At 34.0% G+C, this 11,735-nt stretch overlaps 1 pseudogene across 1 annotated transcript; it reads right to left on the bottom strand.

Annotated features, from left to right (window-relative positions):
- Positions 1-11,163: 11,163 nt before the first annotated feature.
- On the bottom strand, positions 11,164-11,533 carry LOC103261442 (annotated as a pseudogene). Its single transcript, XR_504355.2, has one exon. The product of XR_504355.2 is annotated as a transmembrane protein 258 pseudogene (transcript).
- Between the last annotated feature and the right edge of the window lie 202 nt (positions 11,534-11,735).

An 11,735-nucleotide genomic window follows, 5' to 3' on the forward strand; every position in this document is an offset into this window, starting at 1 on the left:
TTCACTGCAACTAAATGCAGCCACTTACAACAATGCTTTCTGGTATACTAATGTTGATGGGTTCCTAGAATACCAGCCTAGCAGGGATGTCTGTGCTACAAGGAGCCTGCCCTCCAAAAAGTTAATTCCTGTTTCTGGTTTTGGGGGTATCTCCTTGTATAGCCATACACAATAAAATATTATTTCATGATAAAAATAGATTATCAATCCAAGAGAATATATGTATGAATCTGAAATATATATTGCTAAGTGACCATATCTAGTCTAAAGAACTTACAAACTGCATGATTCTCTTTATATTCTAAAAAAGAAAATTATAAATGAAATAAACATATTAGTGACTGCCAGACACTTAGGGATTGGAGGAAGGTTTAAATAGATGAAGGACAGGGAACTTTTTTTTTTTTTTTTAGAAGAAGAAAACCTATTCTGTGTGATACTATATAAATAGTTGCCTGACATTATGGATTTATCAAAACCCACCGGACTTTAGAACACAAATAGCAAATTACACAAATTTTAAGAAACCATTTAAGAGATTGGGATGGAATACAGAATGTAATCAAAGAAAATAATTGTATTACAAATGTCTGAAACAACATTTCTGATGGGGATTGTACAAAAGATTTCTAATCTAAAGAATTTTCAAAAAGACATCATCTGTAAGATTACAGGCAAAATAGATACGCAGCAAGGAAATGATGAGAACAATGATATATTACAGCTGGAGACCAGTATACACTCACATTTAGCATATTATAGATGCAGATGGTTACAAGAATATAAAGATACATATATATATACAAGGTTTGTGTATACATGTGTAGTTCCTTGTTTCCTCAGATAAGAGAGCCTAAAGGCAGCATAACACCCTAGTAGCCATGAGCATAGCCAGCACTCAGGTCTTGGTTTCTTTTTTTTTTGAGTTGGAGTCTCACTCTGTTGCCCAGACTGGAGTGCAGTGGCTGGTCCCAGCCACCGCAGCCTCGAACTGCTGGGCTCTGGCGATCCTTCCGCCTCAGCCTTCCGAGTAGCCGGAATTACAGGTACGCACTACCACGCCCGGCTGATTTTTTGATTTATTGTAGAGATGAGGTCTTGCCAAGTTGCCCAAACGGGTCTCGAACCCGCGGGCTCAGGTAATCCACTCACCTCAGCCTCCCAAAGGCGCAGGATTACAGGCTGAGCCACCGAGCCGGCTAGGTCTTGGTTTCTAATACCATTTTCTGACAGAAGGAACCAAGGCTAACGGTAGGACAGGACATATATAAGATAAGCCTATAGCTTCTTATAGCACCAGAAAGTAAGTGCTCAAAAAAAAAAAAAAAGAAAAGAAAAGAAAAAGAAAAAAAAAGTCATCAATGAATGTATCTCCAAGGATCAAAGGGACATAACAACCATCAAAAAGAGTTTCTAATAGTTCAATTCAGAACAGTTTAGGAAATAAAATAAATAAAGCTATATTGGGTTATACACTAAAATATAAAGTAAGTATCCATTATTCCATACTGACACAAATAATTTGTTAAATAAATAAATAAATAAATACTAATAGACAAAAATTCTGTGCAAATCTCAAAATACTATGTGTAGTTTCTCTGAATTCAAGTAGGTAGAACGTAACTCCAACTCCTTGAGTGTGGGCTGCGCTTGGTGACTTCCTTGCAAAAAGTATGAACAGGGAGAGAAAACAAGTAAATTTACAGTGGGGAATTCTGGCAGACACTACCTCATCCAAGTGACCAAGATCAGCAGCAACAGTGATAATCCTGTTTATAGCATGTTCTGGTGTGATGAGAATTGCCTTTTACATCTGGGGTACTCTTCTCCAAAAAATGTAAACCTAGTATAATCACAAGAAAAACATCAAACAAATCCCAGTGGAGAAATATTTTACAGAAAAACTGATGAACACTCTTCAAAACCACAAGGGCATTAAAAATAAGGAAAGTCTGAGAAACAACCATAGACAAATTGATCCTAAGGAGTAATAGCAGTGACGTGCAATATGGTGTCTTGGATGAAATTCTGAAATAGAAAAAAAAAAAAGACATTTGATAAAGTGTTAAGGGCATCTGAGTACATAATGCACTTTAGTTAGCAGTAATGAATCCATATCATTTTATTAATGTATGATAAAATGAGATGTTAATGAAGAAAAAAATGTATGGGGTTTATGGGAACTCTAATTTTGTTATCTTTTTGTAAGTCAGAAACTATTCTAAAATAGAAAGTTTCTTAAAAATAATGTAAATTCATATGGATTTTAGCCAATCTTATTATAATTTAAATGAGACGATACCCTCGTATGTTGATCCAGTGCATCCATCCAGCATTTTGTAAATAGAGTACAGAAGTCACTTTATGTAAATTTTCTCTAAAATTTTCCATTTAATATTTCTAATTTGCTAAATACCATCTTACAATAATTGTAGTTACCAATTCGTTTTATTCTTTGACTTATTTTTTAACTTATTTTGGAAATGATACACTGAAGACTCTATGTACCTAAGGCTTTCTAAGTAACTGGAATTCAATACTAAAAAATGAATAAACCATGCCACTGCATATGAGATTAGATAACTAATAAATAGATTCAAATAGTGGTAACAACAAAATAAAAAGCAAGAGATAAATTTTTAAATAGGATTCCTGTATTTGTTTTTTAATTATTACATTTTATTCAGTACATTGTTATCCTTTTAAAAATATACAAAGTACACTATGCTTTCAAATTACTTGCAATTGATTGATAAAATATTTGGCATTACTTTTGGTTTTCACATATGCCTTAGTATGAATCCAATAATAAAATTTTTAAAAAGCCTCTTTCATGCTTCTAATTCTCACAGAGATAAATTGTTTCCTATACATGTCCTGCCTCATGCATTACTCATTTTTCCTCTCCACAAAAGTGGAGTAATTTGCCAGGTTGGAGAGAAACACAATTCTATGTTTCTTGATTTAGGTAAAATTCATGTTCAAAAGCCCTAAGGCTAGGGAATTTGATGTCTTTTTTCTTCTGTTCTACCAGCTAATTTTCAAGGTAACAAAAACTCAATTGATTTTGATTCCTCCATAGACTCAGACTTGTATGACTTTGGTGAGTTTGTAGACAGAAGAGAGGGAGGAGCTTACAATGGGACTCTTCATTTAAGTTACAGGATGCACCTCATCCTTTATTAGTAAGAAAACAGAGATTTGTTCCCCTGAAATCACTGACTTCACATACAATAGGGGATCCTCCCCCAAAAAATTACTTTTTGTCAGGCGGGCCCTTTTTAGTACAGGCTTCCACCACTAGGTAAGTGTTCTAGAAACCCATCTGCATCTGTGTACCTGCTAGCGATGTTTTGAGAGACTGCATTAGTCTTCAGTGAATTTTTTTTTTGTTAGATTATTTCAACGTGTTTGCCCATTTTCTGATGGGTGGTTGATGAGTGCCCCAGTCCACACCTCCCTGAATGTTCAGCAGTTTTTGACCAAAATTGGGAAGACTCCCATGCCCCACCATCCTGATTCATCCAATTCCTCCCCCAGAAATCTTTTTGTTGTTGTTGCCCTTGATGAAACAAAAATCCTCAAAGGGAAACATTTTGCCAAGGTGGAAGAGATGAAACAAAAAGTGACAGAAGCAATAAAAGACATCAAAATTGACAAGTTTGAAACTGTTTTGAGCAGGGGAAAAAGCATCTCTGTAAGTGACTGAAGTTGAAGTTTAACATGTGAGAATAAATGAACAATTTTTTATAAATAAATTTCATTTTGAAGGGTTTCCTCTCATATTGTTTTTTTTTTTTTTTTGAGTTGGAGTCTCACTCTGTCACCCAGACTGGAGTGCAGTGGCCGCTCCCGGCCACTGCAGCCTCGACTTGTTGGGCTCCAGCGATCCTTCCACCTCAGCCTTTCAAGTAGCCAGAACTACAGGGGCGCACTACCACCCCCGGCTAATTTTTCTGATTTATTGTAGAGATGAGGTCTCACCAAGTTGCCCAGGCGGGTCTTGAACCCGCGGGTTCAGGCAATTCACTCACCTAGGCCTCCCAAAGTGCAGGATTACAGGCTGAGCCACCGAGCCCGGCCTCCTATTGTATCTTAATGCAGTATCTCCTCTTTATCTTCATCTCTTAAATTATTGTTCAGTAAGTCCAGAATTTGGTAGGAAAGATGAGTTTATTAGATCTCTTTAAACCTGAATCAAAAAGTACAATTCTAAATTTTGTAGCACCTATAAACGACTTACAAAAGTATCCATATATAGCACCATAGTGGGAGTGGAAATGGAGACAAAATAAAACAGTGACAATAAATAAATGTTAGACTTTTGTTAAAAAGACATCTTTGCCTTTAAATATATCAGCAAACTCAGGGTCACTATGCTTTACCTAAGTGCTCTTGTGGAACAGTGCAATGTAGACAACTAGGCTGGCAAATATAGTCTATAATATTCTTCTCTAGAAACAAACCAAAAAAGGTTTCCTTTTTAAAGTATGTAAAAACATGTCTGCAGTAGAATGATTCAAGATGGGCCTAGACCATAGTAAGAAATAAAAACTGCTGTTAAAAATGTCTAGATTCATTTTTTTAAAAAAAATCACTTGTAAAATTATAAAAAATAAAGTGATTACTGTTTGTTTAAACAAGTTGAGTAATTTAAACAAATTATGCCTATCGACACTGACAATAAAAAGGGAAATGCAACAAAAAGAATACTAAAGAGTGACTGTAAAGAATGCATGATTTTTTAAGACAGTCTACCTATAACATTGTATATTACTCCACCCAGGTTTTGTAAGTCTTATGTTGAAGCTAATCTAATCATAAATAACTTGTTGAGTTTTTGCTATACTTCAGTTAAATATTTTAAATGGCAAATGTAGAATATTAAATAGTTGGAAATGTTATCAGAAAAATATTTGTCCTAGAAGAGGAAAGACATTCATTATTATACAATGAGTGAAATAATTTATACCAGGAGAACAAATTTCTGGTTTGCAAAGAAGAGGAAAATACAAAGATGAGAAAATTTAAAAATTATGGAGAATGACGTCATCCAAGACTCTAGCAAGATCTTATCCAAGCATAGTCAAGGTCTCAGTAAAGGCTGAAACAGCACTTATCCATTTCCTATTGCACCACTGATAAGCCCCACTTTACAGTAATAGCATTGTAATGAGAAGGTCTATGCACAAATGAGATAATGTCAAAATCTTAATCCTTTGGTTTGGATCACTCCACATTCAGGAAGGGTTTGGAGAGTAAACTGAGAGGCATTTGATAGAAAAAATAATAATGTACTGAAGAAAATAAAGACTTTTTATATAAAATAATTTAACATCACTCTGTACACTAACACAAATTATGAGTATGCTGTATATACGGGGAATTTATTCAGAGTCAGTGCAAGTATAAGTCCTGTAATTACATGTCCACTTTATAATCACTTGTTATTTTGTATTTCCTCATTTCCAGAAGGCACCTTTGGGTTTGGGAAAGGTGGAGGCTCATGACAGCAGCACATACTATTTTGCATAGGAATTCTTCTTTGTAAATCAAATCCTAACTATTCTAACATGAATTCCTTGAGTACAGACACCGTATTTTGTACAATCATTCATAATGTTGCATGACGCTATATACAGAGCAAGTGTATAATAATTTCTGAAGGGTAAAGAAATAAATAGATGCAATTTCAGGACACAGTTTCTACATGCAGAAAGCTGAACTTCACAGCAACTTGAGACATATAAATGCACATATTATAACTGCATTTTATAATCAGAAAAACTCTTTAAAATTATGCAGTACAACTTGAATAAAAAATGCATTGTCTTCCAATTTACTATATAAATGTAAGCATATAGCTTGCTAATGTTATATTCAAATCAGGTAATAGATCAATTTTAAATTTTTCCCTCAAAATACCATATGCAGAATTTTACACCAAAGGAGAAAAATAAAATTGACAGACAAGGTCAAGAAATGATTGACTTTCTTCACTGACTGTCCGGATGGGCAGAGATAATCCTGACATTCCAGGAGAGGTGATGACATCAAAAATGGTGTGTCATAGTCTTAAAACAAATGAAAAATTAATATACAATTCTTATTCCTAATAAACACATGCAATAAAATATTTCATTTTAATGTGTTTTATGACTTCTATAATTCATTGTTTCTTCTCCTTTCTTTTTCCATTTTTAGTTTTGTTACTTTCTGCTCTCTATATTAAATGCTAACCCTAGCAGTGCCTTAGAGATATTTCATAGATGGATAGGAAATTGCTAACAATGCAAGTAACTTAAAAAGGAAATAACAGAAATAGGCCATGACCATGACTGTCATAGCATGTGCTGCCCAGGGCTTTATTCTGCCATCTCAAGAACCTTCCGCTAATAGGAGCAGAGCTGTCAGGCAGGGGCATGGGATCCGTTTTCTCATTTTCCTTTAATGGTGCTATCCCATGACTTCAGCCTTGCAAAAGGTATCTCAGGGTTGCCTCAGCTTTGTTTATGAGATCAGCAGGAGGTAGGGTAAACTTTTCGACTGGGGATTTATTCTCTCAAATAATTTGAGACAGAAAAAAGAAGTAAGGTCTCAGATGATGGCAATTTTTCTTATTAACTTTACCTCCCATGGTAAATGCATAGACAAAATAACCAAGAGGAAACTGTTTCTTGCCCCGTTTATACAGGTTCATGATGTACAGGGATTTCACTTGACCAAACTGAGTTTAAACCCATATGAATAGTACTGATTACCAGTAGTTATGCTGACCAGAATTGGGTTTTATGTTAATTATGAGGATACCTTTCTCACTCACTAATGTTACTTATTTGACTGTTGGGAATAGTCTTTAGACCTGCTTACTTTCACACTGTGAGTTAGTTTGGCTACAAATGAAACTTCTTCAACAGATATTATCCTGGTTTTATACATAGAGAAATGTGGTTGAAATTAGTAAACTGCGTGTTAGTAACCCCAGATGGAAAGTAAAATTAGATATTAGAATTTACTTCTCCGTCTCTCTCCAGATAGTTGTGTTCTTATGCTTGATTTTAGTAATTTTCAGGGAAATTAAGACAAAGTATTTGGGAAAGAAAAACATACCACAGGTTCCATCTTCTGCTACTGGCGTTAATGTTTCTTCATGGTCAACCGATTTTTTAAAAAGTATCTCTTTCTCTTTGTTTAGTTCAGATTAAAATACCTTATTGGTAATGGTTGTACCATATTCATCATATATTGCACTCCTGTATGACTTCATTTTATTTTTCTGGTTATTATTGACATAATCAGTCTCAATTTTGCTAACTTTTTATAAATGTTTACATTTATTTATCTTCTGTCAATTTCCAAAAAAAAAAAAATGAAAAAGAGCAAAAGGCAATTATACAATAAAGCACAGTTGTTAATCTTTTCTGATGACAAAGTTTTCCTTAGAAAGTTTTAGCTCTATTCTAAATAAAAGCAAGAGTTTATTCAGGTTCAATGTATGGCTAATACATTATGGAGATAAAGATAAATTCTTGTCGAAATGTGTTTTCCTGCTTGCCTTTCAACCCCTCTTTTCTCAACTACAGTTTTCCATTACCTATTCTTTTTGAGGGTCTTTGATGTATATTTTGATGAACAGTCATACCTATTATTTTGCAAAGGGTGTACTTTCTTAATGTAGATAAGATAATAATGTGCAAGAATGTAATACTCATGTTTGGGGCACACAAAACAGAGGGCTATACAAGGTAATGTTCAGAGGGATAATATTTGGGAGACAGTGCAAGAATTTATAATCAGGAATTGTTGCTGCATCTCAGATTAGTTTACCTAATCAGTCTCCCATAAAGCTTGTGGGAATGGACTATGTGATAGAAAAATGTCTGCAGGGAGAGAAGTGGGAGGCAGCATAGTTCCTTAAAAATCTGAAGTTAAGAATATCAAGAAATCCAAAGAAGGAAGCCATGACATGGAATATGATAGAATCTGAAGACAAGCTTTACCTATTTCAAAATTGGTTCTAGATGAAGCCCAATTTGTGTTGTTCGGCAGGCAGTGCAAGTACATTTTTTGCTGATGTATATTCTTAGACATAAATGTCAAAAGATGTGATTAAAGAAAAATGGAAGAGGGCAAACATCTCTAGAACGTTTCTTTTGAAATAATGACCTCCTTGCCTCTTCTCATTAATTTTAAACCATCACCACCACAAAGAAGGAAAGGCCCCATTTATCTGTAGTCTGGTGGCTGGTAATTGGCATTTATTTCTAGTTTCATTAATTTTAAGCCTTCTCAGCTACAGAAAAATGGTCTATGCTTGACTCTAGTAGACAGTCTTCAAGTATATTAATTTACTTTAATAGCATCCAATTACTAGAATAAGTTGTTCTGTCAAAACCCTCATCCCACAAAATGCCTCATTTAGCAAACTGTATATAGTAGGTATTCAAAATATTTATTGAAATAATGAATGCATTAAAATTTATGGAATATGATAAATGTGGTACAAAAGAACATCCGGTCATATAATTTCTCTTGAAAAAAGCAATGACTTTTGTTAGAAAATGAAGATGCCATTTATTTGACCCAGAAATGTTATTAATGGATATTTGTTCTTCAATATATGTGTGCAAATCCAAATGCAGTAGGATGTACATAGAATCGTTTATAATAACATAAGATTAAATGCAATGTAAATGCCCTTCAATAAAATACAGGTTAGAAACATTATATCTTCAAAAACTCAAAACTATATAGTCATTTAAAACAAATCTACTTGTATTAGAGAGAAAATGTGTGTGTAAGGTACAATATAATGTATGAAATATGTATAATATATGGCATATGTAATACATATTATATAGTATACCTATATATTTATCATATATGCATCATACATATCACACACAATAATGAAAGGATCTTCAAGGTATAAAAATTTTAAAATATAAAGTAGCAAAGCAGAATTATACACTACATATAAATGTCAAAACCAGAAACCATTCAAATATCTATTAACCAAAGTAATGGGTAAGCAAGTTGTGTTCTGTTTTTATAATGGAATATCATATAGCATAGAAATGAATGAACTATAGCTGCACACAATATGCTTAAATCTGAAATATATTACTATCTTACACAAAAAGTTAGACACCAAAGAACATTTTTAGTAAAATTCAAAAACAGGAAAACTAAACTATAGAATTTAGTTATCAAACATAGGTGATCAAGTAAAGGATAAAATCAAGAAGTGAATACAAAAAATCAGCTTTTGTGTTACCAACAGAGAGAGGAAGTTTACTATTTTATAATTGTCTCTGTGTGTGTGTGTGTGTGTGTGTGTGTGTGTGTGTGTGTGTGGAATGTTCAATTTATTAAGCTGGGTGGTGATTACGTTGTAGTTCATGTCACAACAATTTATCTCTAGATTAATATTTTATACACATTTAATGCTTAATTATTATAAATGCATAATAGGTATACATACTTATGGGGTACATGTGACATTTTAATTCATGTACAAAATGTGTAATGATCAAATTAGAGAAATTGGAGTATCAGTCACCTCAAATATGTATCATTTCTTTGTGTGAGAAGGATTCCAACTTAACTTTTAGTTATTTTGAAATATGCAGTAAATTATTTTTTAATATAGTGCCCTGTTATGCACTTTTATGTGTGATATATTTAATGATTAATAAAATATTAATGTGAAATGCAAGATGATGAACACCATGAACATTATGCTTCCATTTGTGTTCAAGAGAGTGTGGTATATTTAAAATGTCAGTGCTTATACATACATAGGCAATTTTTAAAGGACAACAAATAAGTTGTAAAGAGCAGTTATATTATGGGAGAAAAACATAAATAAGAAATTGTGCTTTTAGTGTCATCAAAAAAAATACTAGCGTGGTGAGAGTAATTTTTTCTTCCTTTGAAGAACTGTTTTTCAGACATTTAAGGCAAAACTTTAAAATTTTTTTTTCTTCTTTTGATAAATCAGCAAAATGTCAGGTATGTCTGGTTTTTCTCAATTTTGTAAATGCCAACAGTTTTAGCTAATGCAAAAATATGTGAAGTCCAGTCTATAGAGGTTTTCAATTAGTTACTTTGAAATATAGCATTTGGTATTAACCAAGTTCCACTACATAAACTTCTGTAATATATTGCAGCACTGAAAACAGCAAATTGACCTAAAGGCACAGAAAGATGAATTAACCAAATGAATTGGATGAACTACTATTTGTTCATTTTTAATTGTAGTCAAGTTACATTTCTTAGTTTGCTAGGGGAAAATGATAGAAGAATAAAAAACAAAATAATATTCAAAATAGAAACTGTTATACTACTAAACAAGTACAGTTAGTTATAAAGTGGACAATTCCTTTTTGGCTGTTACAGAATACGTTTATAAATGCAATGACAGTATTATAAATATGCTTTGTTTGCAGTGGAGAGGATGACCCACCTCTTTCTTACTTAGCTGTGACTGCTGTATTGCTTCAGTGTGAGGTGAGAGGTGACTCGACTGACTATTCATCCCTGCTTTCAAACGTCAGGGAAATCTGCAGGTGTCTTCTGAAATCGAAAGTCTGTTCTAAACTTGTTTTATAAGAGAGACACACAATAAGTAATGATGAATGAGTTTCTCCTTGCGGTCATGAACTTTTGTAGAAATACTCTATTAAGTTTAAATCTTTTGAAAATATTTTGCCTGAAAGAGGTGCCAGCAAAAAATGAAAGTTATTCTGTGTATCTTAAGGTGATGCTTCAGCATTTCAGTGTATAGTGAGAATTTGAAAACATTCTTAGCTGTAATCTGTACAGCCATGTTGTCCCTGGGAATGCAATGTGATATAGAGAGCATTCTGCAATAATCACAATAAAAAAACGCAATAGTAAAAGTTGATATGGGATATGGGGATATTTGGCTCAAAGTTGATGAAGGCCACCCTATTGCCACCAGTCTCACCCAAACATTTGAATTTGCAAGAGACGCTGACAATTATATAGAAAGTCATTTATCATGGTTCCCTTTGCTGATTAAGATTCAATGAGCATTTGAAACGACAAATAAGAAACATGGATCAAGAAAGACTCATAAACAAGTCAAGTGCAAGTGGTCCAATTATTTTTTTATTTTTATTTTTTTTTGACAGTCACACATCTGCCTTTATTGTAAGTAGCAAGCGGGATGCTTCCAGCACAGCAAAAAAAAATTAATTTACAAAAGCAGGGATTCAGTGAAGCCCCCTGGCTGATACCCTTGGGGGCTCACACGTGGATGCCGACCCAGAGCAGCAGGAAGAGGACTCCAAAGCCCATGAAGAGTGAGGCCACCAGGGAGTTGAGGAGTTCTTTGTAGATATCGCGAGTGTACTTGGTGGAGGTGACCTTATACACGAAGAACCAGGCAGTGAAGAACATGCCAATGGCCAAGAGCACCACGGTCAGATGTGGAAAGACCACTGGGTTCACAGGGCTGGTGTATCTGCTCACAGCCTCGAGCTCCATTTTTCCGGGCTCTGGGCTAGCCGCCGATTATTTTGATGGTCAGATATTTTATAAATCTCCAGTAGAATGATCAGTGATTATCACATTTCTTTGAAATTGTGCACTCAGTCATTTGGCCCTAGCCTCTTCAGCTGTGGAGTTTGGGACAAAGGAAGATGAGAATATTGGAGTACGACTGTGTCTTCCTGTTTTCATTTGTCCTTTTCCATTGTGAAGACATT

The sequence above is a fragment of the Carlito syrichta genome, unplaced genomic scaffold (assembly GCF_000164805.1).
Source record: "Carlito syrichta isolate Samal-C Ts95f unplaced genomic scaffold, Tarsius_syrichta-2.0.1 Scaffold303690, whole genome shotgun sequence".
Taxonomy (NCBI): Eukaryota; Metazoa; Chordata; class Mammalia; order Primates; family Tarsiidae; genus Carlito; species Carlito syrichta.